Source organism: Convolutriloba macropyga, chromosome 12, assembly GCF_964194025.1.
Source record: "Convolutriloba macropyga chromosome 12, txConMacr16.3, whole genome shotgun sequence".
Taxonomy (NCBI): domain Eukaryota; kingdom Metazoa; phylum Xenacoelomorpha; order Acoela; family Convolutidae; genus Convolutriloba; species Convolutriloba macropyga.
In genome coordinates this window covers 1,773,695-1,786,230 of record NC_134479.1, presented here as the reverse complement: position 1 = coordinate 1,786,230, position 12,536 = coordinate 1,773,695, and the positions used below count along the sequence as shown (strand labels likewise).

At 33.2% G+C, this 12,536-nt stretch overlaps 1 protein-coding gene across 4 annotated transcripts in view; it reads left to right on the top strand.

Annotated features, from left to right (window-relative positions):
* LOC142350306 (receptor-type guanylate cyclase gcy-28-like) overlaps positions 1 to 12,536 on the top strand; it is a 182,997-nt gene that overhangs the window by 74,399 nt on the left and 96,062 nt on the right. The gene's annotated exons all lie outside the window — the stretch shown is intronic.

The following is a 12,536-nucleotide window of genomic DNA, read 5'->3' as shown; positions in this document are numbered from 1 at the left end:
TATTTTTGACTTCTCTAGGCTAGTTTCTCTCTTCTCCCATTCTGCTAAAAGTGATTTTGAACATCAGTTGCTCAGCAAAGCAATTCAAAATGAACAGTCAGTATAAAAAATTGAAGTCAGAAATAGAAACGGGATAAACCCATAAAGCCCAATTTTAGATGCCCGCTATTTGAACGTCGGTCCTATAAGTATTAGTTACCTCTCTCTAATGCTTATTGTTATTGATAGTAGCCCCTGTAGCCTGTCTCTAAGAAACAGAAGTATGTTCAACTACGAAATGCCATCAAAATAAATCGGACTTAAAAAATGTTTTTGTACGAAAATCTTTTTTGTTTTCAATATCTTCTGTTATTTCAATCCCAGTCATGCTTATTGGAATCAACGGCGGCTATTTTCCGGCAATCTGCCGGGTATGTTCTATATTTCTCAACGATTTTTATTGGGGAAATTTTGCAGTAGCTCCTGATTCCAATTGAAAAGTAAAGAACTCAACAGTATTAAATCGTTTAGAAGAGGTGCCGAAAATTTTTTATTTTACCTTTTAGTTTCTGCGAACTCTGAAGCTTACCATGACTTTCCATTCCTATATTTTGTTTGTGTTTTCACAAACTGCTTTTTATGCTTCGTAAACCAAAAAACTCCTACAATGTTCTTATATAGTTTTTGTTTCAGCTCTTTAACTTGCGATTGGTTATTCTAGTTGAAACATTCTGGTTTTCCGCGTCTACTGATAATCAAGAGAGTTTTTGCTCTCAGAACAAAGTACAGCTCAGTTGTTAGCAGAGATTGAGACAGATGTGGGAACATTCTGTGCAGTGCATAGACTCGCTCACCAGTCCTCTTATGTATTGTCAATGCACTCTTTCACTCTTGCTACGTTGGCTTCTCTCAATATTGAAAACTTTATTCCGTATAAAGCTTCTTGACCTTTTACAATCACGGTTGCATTGACTCAAATGGACCACCGCTGCTGTGTTCGTTTGTTTTCCTAATGCACGTTTGTTTTTATTAAACACTTTTGAAATGGTGCTAAATAGCCGTGTTGTTTATGAATGTGATTTGTTTCGGCGATAATGTTCGGTTTGACTAAACTGGTTGAAGAAAGAAATTTAGGAACACCATTCAGCTTTTGTATTGCTGTCATAAATGTAATGCTTTGTTTCCCCTCATATTCGGCTATTAAATCGCAAAACCGGGAATTGGTTTATTCGCACATTCAAGAAGGTTTGTTTAAGAAGAGGAGAATGATGAAACGCCTGGGCGCCTCTGTGTTGCATTGTGACACGTGAGTGAGTTGTGAGAGTAGAAACAACAGCTCGTCTGTTCCAAAAATGTTCACTCTTTCTTCAATCACATCTTAAAGCAAGAAAACATCACACCGTAGTATACGAGCACCATAGTATACGAGTGAACGAGTTGGATTTTTAGGCGACCTCTGGGTTAGCAATTTAAGAGCTAAATTTAAGAGCTAAAACTACTTTTCGAAAGAGATCACTTAGTAATGCAATTCCTCCCGTGGAGAAGACTACCATTCGAATTGAAGCTAATACCAGATGATCTTACTTATTGAAAGAAATTGAAAACGGTTTGCTCTGAATAATTAATAGCCGCCCTCATCTTCTCAGACGGCTATTATAGCGCTCCTATTTTTTTTTACAATTCAAAGAAATTGAATTGTATTGGGGCGCTGTCTTTTTTTTTAATAGCCGCAGAGCGATAGCTGGGGCTATTATTGGCCTTCTCTTGGTTTTTTACAATTCAAAGAATTTGAATTGTATTGGGGCGCTGTCTTTTTTTTTTAAGATCTGTTCACACATTTTCATGATTTTTGAAGTCAAATTGGAGTGGTGATTTTGGTCACGCTGAAACAGGAAATGGAGCGAAAAAGCAAGTGGTTTTGAGGCGTGAATTTTTTTCGCTCTATTTTTAAAGTAGAGTGCGAAAACGGTGTCTGAACAAAAATTCGGTTTCTCGCTCGTGGTTTTTTGTTCACATGCGGCAATTTCACTCTGATTTTTTCTGTTTTTTCGATTTTTTGGATCGGATTTTTTTGTAAATGGTTTTCCCAATCCATTCATAGTCCTTTCTAGGTCTAGTTTTCTGTTTAGTCAATGAAAATTCTTTGAATTGTACGTCAGGACTTGTCCTGCTATGTTTTTTTACTTCGTCGAATAAAAAAATGTTTCGTTTTACCTCATTTTGCCGCTTTTTCAACATTTTGCGTGATATATTTTTGACTTCTCTAGGCTAGTTTCTCTCTTCTCCCATTCTGCTAAAAGTGATTTTGAACATCAGTTGCTCAGCAAAGCAATTCAAAATGAACAGAGTCAGTATAAAAAATTGAAGTCAGAAGTAGAAACGGGATAAACCCATAAAGCCCAAGTTTAGATGCCCGCTTTGTGAACGTCGTTCCTATAAGTCTTAATTACCATCTCTAACGCTTATTGGTATTAATAGTAGCCCCTGTAGCCTCTCTCTAAGAAACAGAAGTGCGTTATGTTCAACTACGAAATGTCATCAAAATAAATCGGACTTAAAAAATGTTTTTGTACAAGAATCTTTTTTTTTCAATAGTTTATTCTTTCAATCCCAATCATGCTTATTGGAGTCAACGGCGGCTATTTTCCGGCAATCTGCCGGATATGTTTTCCATTAAAGCACTGATATTCAAGTATTGCCTGGACCTGTATCTTTTTGGAATTTAAATATTGAGGTTCCAGAGTCTTCCAAGTATGTTTTTTATAGCTGCGAAGCTATTAAGCTGAGCGTAGCTATATTGCAGTGCTCTTGGTTTTGTTTACAATTCAAAAAAATTTTACAATTCAAAGAATTTGAATTGTATTGGGGCGCTGTCTTTTTAAGATCTGTTCACACATTTTCATGATCTCTGAGGTCAAATTGGAGTAGTGATTTTGATCACGCCGAAGCTGTAAGTGGAGCGAAAAAGCGATCGGTTATGCGGCGTGAAATTGTTTTGCTCTAAATTTAAAGTAGAGTGAGAAAACGGTGTTTGAACAAAAATTCGCTTTCTCGCTAGTTGTTTTTTGTTCACATGCGGCAATTTCACTTTGATTTTAACTGTTTTTTTATTTTTTGGATGAATTTTTTTCTAAATCGTTTTTGGAATCCAGTCATAGTCCGTTCTAGGTCTAGTTTTCTGTTTATTCAATGAGAATTCTTTGAAATGTACGTCAGGACTTGTCCTGCTATGTTTTTTTGTTTCGTAGTCTGACGCTCTTTTTTCGTTTTACATTTGTTACAGCAAAGCTGAAAAATTCAAATTTTCTTAATGACTTCTTCCTCTCACTAACGTCATTTGCGCGCGTGACGTCATTTCTCACTCGCTTTAGCGAAAGTTTTTAGGTTATTTGCGTGATTAGATTTTGATCATACATGACTTACCTCACTCAATAAAATGACTTATGCACTTTAAAACTTAAGTTTATTTTGAATTTGTTTAAGGTCAAAGGAACTCATATGTGCAGTAAAGGTCCCTAATAAGAGGCTTCTATGGAATGAATCTCAACAAGCGTTATTAATTTATCGCTGAATGTTTTTAGCCTAGTTTTTTGAGCGGCGTCGATTTTTTTTTTCAATTTAGATCTGTACCTGTTTCTATCTCTAGCAAATGGCACGCAGGTCTATTCTCTCTCAGCTATTCCCGCAATCTGCCGGCTATGTTTTTTGTAGCTGCGAAGCTGAGCGGAGCTATATTGCGGTGCTATTGGTTTTTTTTCGTCGTCTGACGCTCTTTTTCGTTTTAAATTTGTTCACACAGCAAAGCTGAGAAAGTCACATTTTCTGAATGACTTCTTCTTCGCACTAAGGGCGTTTGGGTTCATGACGTCATTTCTCACTCTCTTTAGCAAAAGTATTTTACGTGATTAGATTTTGATCGCAAGTGACTTACCTCACTCAATAAAATGACTTTTGCGCTTTAAAACTGAGTTTAAGTTGAATTTGCTTAAGGTCAAAGGAACTCATATGTGCCGTAAAGGTCCCTAATAAGAGTCTTCTGCGGGATGAATTTTAACAAGCTTTATTAATTTATCGCTGAATGTTTTTTACCTAGCTTTTTGAGCGGTGTCGATTTTTTTTTTCAATTTAGATCTGTCTCTGTTTCTATCTCTATTATATGGCACGCAGGTCTATTCTTTCGCAGCTCTTCCGACAATCTGCCGGCTATGTTAACAATTCAGACATTTGGATTGTATTGGTGCTGTACCTATTTTGGTCTAAGTTTTAACTTTATTTGTTTTTGACTATTTATCGCCATTGAGAAGCCAAATTAGAGTACTGTTTTTATTTTAATCAGGCTGTAGTATAAAAGGGAATGGATAAGGGTTTCAGAGTCTTCTAAATATGTTTCATAGATTTTTGAATCATTGATTCGTATTTTATTGGTGGGTTTCTTGTTTTGATCCGAGTTTTTTTCTTTGTTTTCGATCAATTCTTTCCATCGAGAAGTCAAATTAGAGTACTGGTTTTAATCAAGCCGGAGTATGAAAGGGAGCGGAGAAACGATTGGGCTTGGTTCTTAATTTTTTTAAAACTACAAAAGTGGAGTGTTTGAACGATTTCGGTGCTCTGTGAATTTTTTCCTGTGCATCAATATGGCATGTTTTTAGTATTTTTTTAAATTGAGTGATAATCATGTGGTACATCTGTATTCGAATTGAGACTTTTTGCATTTGCTTCAAATGCTTTTTATGACATCGAAACTCTGTCTTTAAAAATAAGTAGCTTTTTTTTCCCTTATTGTTTTTTTTCTGTCATCTTAACACTTAAGTATTGGCGTTGACAGGTCTCATTAGTTAGTAGTGAGGCATAAATTGATCTTTTTATTAGTTCGAGTTCATATCATCAAGCTTTCCTGATATTGACGCTAATAGTTTTAAACGAAAAAATTATTAATGAATTTTGGAGCTTGCGAGTTAGCAGACTACCATTCGATCTGAAGCTAACGCAACTTATATAAGATAAGCCTATTGCCTGATAAGCCTCCTTATTAAAATAAAGTGAAAGCTGTTTTAATTTGTATAATTTCCATGAAAGCACTGATATTCGTGTAGTAACAACCTTTAACTTCTTGCAATTTTTTAACTATTTGCAATTTTAATTTTGATCATAAGAATTTTAGTTTTGCTCGTTTTTGTTTTGTTTTCGAGTTCTTATTGGTGTTGCTTAAGTGCTCAATGATAACATCAAAACTGTTTCTAATTCTGGTTTGTGTTTTTGTTGGAAGTTTGCTACCTGTGTATGTTATAAAAAGAAACGATTGTTAAATTTTTTGCTAGACTTTTTCTTGATGTATCATTGTTTTTTATGGTTGTCATTTGGCAAAATTGAACGGACGATATCCTACAATCTGATGTAAACATTGATTTTTTAGGCGCAATATATGAGATTTTTTTGACTCTATCCGCAAGATCATATCTGATTTTGCTTTATCCTCCAGTTTGTTTACTGGTTTTCTTGAAACTGAATGGTATATTGAATGTTTTTTTTAGTTTAATTGGTGTTTATTGGTGACTTCAGTTAACTTTTACTTCTCGTCGATAAGGGTTTCAGAGTCTTCTAAATATGTTTCATAGATTTATGATTCATAGATTCTTATTGTTTTGGTGGGGTTCTTGTTTTGGTTCGAGTTTTTTTTCTTTGTTTTCGATCATTTCTTTCCATCGAGAAGTCAAATTAGAGTACTGATTTTAATTAAGCCGGAGTATAAAAGGGAGCGAAGAAACGATTGGGTTTGGGTTTTAATTTTTTTTTCAAACTACAAAAGTGGAGTGTTTGAACGATATCCGGTGCCCTATGAATTTTTTCCCGTGCATCAATATGACATGTTTTTAGTATATTTTAAATTGAGTGATAACCATGTGGTACGTCTGCATTCGAATTGAGACTAATTGCATTTGCTTCACTTGCTTTTTATGACTTCGGAACTCTTTGTCTTTAAAAATTATTGGCTTTTTTTTCCTTTATTGTTTTTTCATGTCGTCTTAGAGCTTAAGTATTGGCGTTGAAAGGTCTCATTAATTAGTCGTGAGGCATAAATTGATCTTATTAATAGTTCGAGTTCATATCATCAAGCTTTCCTGATATTGACGCTGATAGTTTTAAACGAAAAAATTATTAATGAATTTTGGAGCTTGCGAGTTAGCAGACTACCATTCGATCTGAAGCTAACACCATTTATATAAGATAAGCCTATTGCCGGATAAGCCTTCTTATTAAAATAAAGTGAAAGCCGTTTTAATTTGTATAATTTCCATGAAAGCACTGATATTCGAGTAGTAACTGAACCTGTAACTTCTTGCAATTTTTTAACTATTTGAAATTTTAATTAAGAATTTTAGTTTTGCTCGTTTTTGTTTTTTTTTGGAGTTCTTATAGGTGTCGCTTAAATGCGCAATGATAACATCAAAACTGTTTCTATTTCTGTTTTGTGTTTTTATTGGAAGTTTGCTACGTCTGCATGTTATAAAAAGAAACGACTGTTAAATTTTTTGCTAGGTTTTTTCTTGGTGTATCATTGTTTTTTATGGTTGTCATTTAGCAAAATTGAGCGGGCGATATCATACAATCTGATGCAAACATTGATTTTTTGGGCGGAATTTGTGAGAATATTTTTGACTTTATACGCAAGAGGATATCTTGTTTTGCTTTATCCTCCAGTTTGTTAATTGCTTTTCTGTTTCAAACTGAATGGTATATTGAGGTGTTTTTTTTAGTTTAATTGGTGTTTATCGTTGACTTCAGTTAACTTTTACTTCCCGTCGATAAGGGTTTCAGAGTCTTCTAAATATGTTCCATAGATGATTCATAGATTCGTATTGTATTGGTGGGGTTCTTGTTTTAGTTCGAGTTTTTACTTTGTTTTCGATCATTTCTTTCCATCGAGATGTCAAATAAGAGTACTGATTTTAATCAAGCTGGAGTATAAAAGGGAGCGGAGAAACGATTCGGTTTGGGTCGTATTTTTTTTTTCAAACTACAAAAGTGGATTGTTTGAACGATTTCCGGTGCTCTGTGAATTTTTTTCCCGTGCATCAATATGAAATGCTTTTACTATTTTTTAATTTGCGTGATAATCACGTGGTACATCTGTATCCGAATTGAGACTATTTGCATTTGCTTCAAATGCTTTTTATGACATCAAAACTTTGTCTTTAAAAATTAGTAGCTTTATTTTTCCCTTATTGTTTTTTTCTGTCGTCTTAACACTTAAGTTTTGGCGTTCACAGGTCTCATTAATTAGTAGTGAGGCCCCAATTGATCTTATTAATAGTTCGAATTCATATCTTCAAGCTTTCCTGAATTTGAAGCTATTCGTTTGAAACGAAAAAATTATTAGTGAATTTTGGAGCCTGCGAGTTAGCAGACTACGATTTGATCTGAAGCTAACGCCACTTATATAAGATAAGCCTAATGCCAGATAAGCCTACGAAAAAATTATTAGTGAATTTTGGAGCTTGCGAGTTAGCAGACTACCATTTGATCTGAAGCTAACGCCACTTATATAAGATAAGCCTAATGCCAGATAAGCCTCCTCATTAAAATAAAGTGAAAACTGTTTTAATTTGTATAGTTTCCATGAAAGCACTGATATTCGAGTAGTAACTGAACCTGTAACTTCTTGCAATTTTTTAATTATTTGCATTTTTAGTTTTGATCATAAGAATTTTAGTTTTGCTCGTTTTTGTTTTTATCGAGTTTATAAGGGTGTTTCCTAAATGCTCAATGACAATTTCAAAACTTTTTCTAATTTTCGTTTGTGTTTTTTGTTGGAAGTTTGCTACCTCTGCGTGTTATAAAAAGAAACGATTGTTAAGTTTTTGCTAGGTTTTTCTTGATGTATCATTGTTTTTTTATGGGTGTAATTTGGCAAATTGGAACGGACGATATCATACAATCTGATGTAAAGATTGATTTTTTATTCGCAATTTGTGAGATATTTTTGACTTTATACGCAAGATCATATGTTATTTTGCTTTATCCTCCAGTTTGTTTACTGCCTTTGCTGTTTCAAGCTGAATGGTATTTTGATTTGAATGTTTGTTATTTTGATTGGTGTTTATCGATGAATTCATTTAAGTTTTACTTCCCGTCGATAAGGGTTTCAGAGTCTTCTGAATATGTTCCATAGATTTATGATTCATAGATTCGTATTGTTTTGTTGGGGTTCTTGTTTTGGTTCGAGTTTTTTTCTTTGTTTTCGATCAATTCTTTCCATCGAGAAGTCAAATTAGAGTACTGGTTTTAATCAAGCCGGAGTATGAAAGGGAGCGGAGAAACGATTGGGCTTGGTTCTTAATTTTTTTAAAACTACAAAAGTGGAGTGTTTGAACGATTTCGGTGCTCTGTGAATTTTTTCCTGTGCATCAATATGGCATGTTTTTAGTATTTTTTTAAATTGAGTGATAATCATGTGGTAAATCTGTATTCGAATTGAGACTATTTGCATTTGCTTCAAATGCTTTTTATGACATCGAAACTCTGTCTTTAAAAATAAGTAGCTTTTTTTTCCCTTATTGTTTTTTTTCTGTCATCTTAACACTTAAGTATTGGCGTTGACAGGTCTCATTAGTTAGTAGTGAGGCATAAATTGATCTTTTTATTAGTTCGAGTTCATATCATCAAGCTTTCCTGATATTGACGCTAATAGTTTTAAACGAAAAAATTAATGAATTTTGGAGCTTGCGAGTTAGCAGACTACCATTCGATCTGAAGCTAACGCAACTTATATAAGATAAGCCTATTGCCTGATAAGCCTCCTTATTAAAATAAAGTGAAAGCTGTTTTAATTTGTATAATTTCCATGAAAGCACTGATATTCGTGTAGTAACAACCTTTAACTTCTTGCAATTTTTTAACTATTTGCAATTTTAATTTTGATCATAAGAATTTTAGTTTTGCTCGTTTTTGTTTTGTTTTCGAGTTCTTATTGGTGTTGCTTAAATGCTCAATGATAACATCAAAACTGTTTCTAATTCTGGTTTGTGTTTTTGTTGGAAGTTTGCTACCTGTGTATGTTATAAAAAGAAACGATTGTTAAATTTTTTGCTAGATTTTTTCTTGATGTATCATTGTTTTTTATGGTTGTCATTTGGCAAAATTGAACGGACGATATCCTACAATCTGATGTAAACATTGATTTTTTAGGCGCAATATATGAGATTTTTTTGACTCTATCCGCAAGATCATATCTGATTTTGCTTTATCCTCCAGTTTGTTTACTGGTTTTCTTGAAACTGAATGGTATATTGAATGTTTTTTTTAGTTTAATTGGTGTTTATTGGTGACTTCAGTTAACTTTTACTTCTCGTCGATAAGGGTTTCAGAGTCTTCTAAATATGTTTCATAGATTTATGATTCATAGATTCTTATTGTTTTGGTGGGGTTCTTGTTTTGGTTCGAGTTTTTTTTCTTTGTTTTCGATCATTTCTTTCCATCGAGAAGTCAAATTAGAGTACTGATTTCAATTAAGCCGGAGTATAAAAGGGAGCGAAGAAACGATTGGGTTTGGGTTTTAATTTTTTTTTTCAAACTACAAAAGTGGAGTGTTTGAACGATATCCGGTGCCCTATGAATTTTTTCCCGTGCATCAATATGACATGTTTTTAGTATATTTTAAATTGAGTGATAACCATGTGGTACGTCTGCATTCGAATTGAGACTAATTGCATTTGCTTCACTTGCTTTTTATGACTTCGGAACTCTTTGTCTTTAAAAATTATTGGCTTTTTTTTCCTTTATTGTTTTTTCATGTCGTCTTAGAGCTTAAGTATTGGCGTTGAAAGGTCTCATTAATTAGTCGTGAGGCATAAATTGATCTTATTAATAGTTCGAGTTCATATCATCAAGCTTTCCTGATGTTTTTTAGCCTAAATTTTTGAGCGGTGTCGATTTTTTTTTCAATTTAGATCTGTCTCTGTTTCTATCTCTATTATATGGCACGCAGGTCTATTCTTTCGCAGCTCTTCCGACAATCTGCCGGCTATGTTAACAATTCAGACATTTGGATTGTATTGGTGCTGTACCTATTTTGGTCTAAGTTTTAACTTTATTTGTTTTTGACTATTTATCGCCATTGAGAAGCCAAATTAGAGTACTGTTTTTATTTTAATCAGGCTGTAGTATAAAAGGGAGTGGAAAAGGGTTTCAGAGTCTTCTAAATATGTTTCATAGATTTTTGAATCATTGATTCGTATTTTATTGGTGGGTTTCTTGTTTTGATCCGAGTTTTTTTCTTTGTTTTCGATCATTTCTTTCCATCGAGAAGTCAAATTAGGGTACTGATTTTAATCAAGCTGGGGTATGAAGGGAACGGAGAAACGATTGGTTTGGGTCGTAATTTTTTTTAAACTACAAAAGTGAATTGTTTGAACGATTTCCGGTGCCCTATGAATTTTTTTCCGTGCATCAATATGACATGTTTTTAGTATATTTTAAATTGAGTGATAATCATGTGGTACGTCTGCATTCGAATTGAGACTAATTGCATTTGCTTCAAATGCTTTTTATGACTTCGGAACACTTTGTCTTTAAAAATTAGTGGCTTTATTTTTCCTTTATTGTTTTTTCCTGTCGTCTTAAATTTTGATTATTGGTGTTGAAAGGTCTCATTAATTAGTAGTGAGGCATAAATTGATCTTATTAATAGTTCATGTTCATATCATCAAGCTTTCTGATATTGACGCTATTAGTTTTAAACGAAAAACTTATTAGTGAATTTTGGAGTTCTCGAGTTAGCAGACTATCATTGGGTTTGAAGCTAATGCCCGATAAGCCTACTTATTAAAAGAAAGTGAAGACTGTTTTAATCTGTATAATTTCCATTAATGCACGGATATTCGAGAATTGGCTGAACTTGTAACCTCCTGCAATTTTTTAATTATTTGCAATTTTAATTTTGATCATAAGAATTTTAGTTTTGCTCGTTTTTGTTTTTTTTTGGAGTTCTTATGGGTGTCGCTTAAATGCGCAATGATAACATCAAAACTGTTTCTAATTCTGTTTTGTGTTTTTTATTGGAAGTTTGCTACGTCTGCATGTTATAAAAGGAAACGACTGTTAAATTTTTTGCTAGGTTTTTTCTTGATGTATCATTGTTTTTTATGGTTGTCATTTAGCAAAATTGAGCGGACGATATCATACAATCTGATGTAAACATTGATTTTTTAGGCGGAATTTGTGAGATGTTTTTGACTTTATACGCAAGAGGATATCTTGTTTTGCTTTATCCTCCAGTTTGTTTACTGCTTTTGCTGTTTAGAACTGAATGGTATATTGAGTTGAATGTTTTTTTAGTTTAATTTGTGTTTATCGATGACTTCAGTTTTTCGAACTACAAAAGTGGAGTGTTTGGGCGATTTCCCGTGCTCTGTGATTTTTTTTCACGTTCATCAATGGCATGTTTTTAGTATTTTTTAATTTGTGTGACTTTATGACTTCGAAACTCTTTGTCTTAATTAATGAAATTAATGAAATTAATGGCTTTATTTTTCCCTTATTGTTTTTTTGCTCTGGTCTTAACACTTAAATATTGGCGTTGACCGGTCTCATTTGTTAGTAGTGAGGCATAAATTGATCGTATTAATTTTTCGATTTCATATCTACTGACTTTAATGATTTTTACTCTATGTTTCCAAAATTTATTAGTGAATTTTGAAGTGTGCGAGTTTGGTACTTTTTGTTGCCTATCATTCAATCTCATTAAGTAAAGGTTTCTTTGATTGCTGATTTGGTTTATGTTTCTCGATTTTATTTTTTCATGTCAAAGGCGATGATTTATCTGACTTTATCAATTGTTTTCAAGATAGATTTTTCCAAGTTTTTGTTTTCCTCTCTGCTTTCTCATATCATAGTCGATTAAAGAAAAATCTCATCCCTTGATACAGAGGTTTAAGTTAATAGAAGTAATTCCTGTAGTTCTTAGCTTCTGCGATGTTTGACTTGCATGCTGTTCAATTTCAGAAAATCTGAGCGACTTTTGTTTCTGTTAACGTTTCTCGCAGTTATTGCTGTCTGATCTTTTAATCGCATTAATTATGGGTTTCTGCGCTTTCAATTTGGGATTTATTTGACTGATAATTTTTCAATTTGTAGCAAATGCGTTTCGTGACTTTATAATTTTCGTCTCAAAAAAGTGTTTGCGAAATTTATTCAGTACTGGTTGTTTTTAATGTTTTCATCTCACTTAGTTTCCTTAATTAAATGTTTCATGAGTTGCCTAGTTTCGACATGCAATTTTAATTTGTTGATTGAGTCCAAAGCAACCGTTTGTTTGATTCTGACTTTCTTTCTTTTCAATAATTTCTAGTTGATATTTCATTTGTTCCAACTTTTAGTAAATGTCTTCCTTAAGTGAAGTTACAGTATATTTTCGAAATGATTAGGTGAATAATTCTATTGTTATTTTCAGCCATCAGAACTGCTGAAGAAAATTTTGACTCAACTTGTATTTTGTACTTGTTTTAAGGACTTTGGTTGTCGTTTTTCTGACGTTGATGTCTTTGACTTTAGAAAATGTC